The 1,738-nt window shown below is 38.9% G+C and overlaps 1 pseudogene; it reads left to right on the forward strand.

The window, feature by feature from the left end:
- On the forward strand, window positions 1–96 carry LOC115870798 (annotated as a pseudogene).
- Window positions 97–1,738: the final 1,642 nt, after the last annotated feature.

The following is a 1,738-nucleotide window of genomic DNA, read 5'->3' on the forward strand; positions in this document are numbered from 1 at the left end:
GCAGCACATATACTAAAATTGGAACGATACAGAGAAGATTAGCATGGCCCCTGCGCAAGGATGACACGCAAAAAGTGTTGTAGATACCAAGGGCTTAAGTGGAGAGCAAATATTTTGAGAATGATGAGGGCAACGAATGTACAAAAGTGCTTGACACAACTGCTGTATGTATGGATTTTGATAAGAGTTATATGAGCCCCTAATAAGATTTTTTTAAGCGTTTCAAATGAAGTTCTGTAAATTACTATTACTTTTGTCTTCTGTAAAGCATTTTGTACAAGGTCAACATAGGAGCCAATAAATTCAAAATGTGTTAGGAAGATATTTCTAGTAATAATGAAACTAGGAAGATCACTGGAGACTAATGTCCTCATAGAATATCAACCATTTCGACTTAAAATGACAAGTAAGCTATATTTGTATCCCACACTCTAAACTCACTAAGAATGACAGCTTCCAATTTTACACAAAACTATCTAAAATTTTGCTGTTTAGAAAGAATATTCTGTTTTGAGCTACCTAGCAATTAAAACTAAATTGAGTTAAAAATAGAATAACCAAATATATAGAGACAATGATTAGTAGGGCTGAGGATGGAGAGTTAATGTCTAAGAGGTACTAAGTTTGTATTTGGGGTGATGAAAGACTTTTGGAAAAGGATAATGATGATTATATAACATTCTGAATTTAATGTCATTGAATTCTCTTTAAAATGTTGTAAAAGATATATATACCACAATAATTTTTTTAATCATTTTATTTGAGGGCTCTTACAAATCCTATAGCAATCCATCACTGAATAGTATTAAGCACCCTTGTACATATGTTACCATCAACATTTCCAAAACAATTTTTTTACTTGAACCCTTGGTATCAGCTCCTCTAATAATATTTTTAAAAGAGAGTAAAATGTTTCCTCTACTAAAGGTTAAGAATAACAATCCCTACTTAAATGAATAAGCTATTTAGCATAGAATTGTGAAGGACCAGGATACTTCAAAACAATCGTTCTGTCACCAAGTGATGTAAGGATATTAATTCATTAGAGATTTTAAGGACATTTTGCAATCGTGTTTTATGCACAAACCATGACTTATACCCTGTAAATAAGGGTCAGCGCCCTCCCTAGGCCTGCCTCTGAGGGACAAGTGATCCTAAGGATTGTTACATAATGCTTTGAGATACCCATTTACTTGGTTGGCACAACTACATAATGTTTGTCACATTTAGGGGCAGGGGCTCAGAATTGGGAAGTGTCTTGCTCAGCATCACATGGATGTGGCTGAGCTGGATCTCATCCTCAGTCCACCACACCTCTTCCTCCCACAGGGAACGTCCAAGGCTGACATATGCCATTCCATGTGAAGGGAGGCGCTTTATTAGGAAGTGCTTCTGCAAAGTTGCCCCACTTACTCCTTAAGTGGCAGCAGTTTCACAAGTCTCCCGGTTACAAGCGAAACCTTTGCCCCTGCTAAAGCCATGTTATTAGTTGAAAATCGGGTAGGAAAAGTAAATGGCTGCAAGAAATCTAAAGATGTTTCTCCTCTGCAGTTTTGACAGCTGAATTTAGCCCCTCCTACAAAGCCCTTGAAGGCCTCCCCGGGAGGCCAAGGGGTGGGCTGGGAGGGGAAAGGGTTTCTGGTTGGCTGTAAGGGGGTGTAGAGGGGGACAAAAGTTGGGCTAAGGAGAGAGCTGGGGTGCCCGAGTGTGGTTGGGGATGTGGGCTCTGTGGCTGAAC

Source organism: Echinops telfairi, unplaced genomic scaffold, assembly GCF_000313985.2.
Source record: "Echinops telfairi isolate 266 unplaced genomic scaffold, ASM31398v2 ScPeMD7_2291;HRSCAF=2852, whole genome shotgun sequence".
NCBI classification, from domain to species: Eukaryota; Metazoa; Chordata; class Mammalia; order Afrosoricida; family Tenrecidae; genus Echinops; species Echinops telfairi.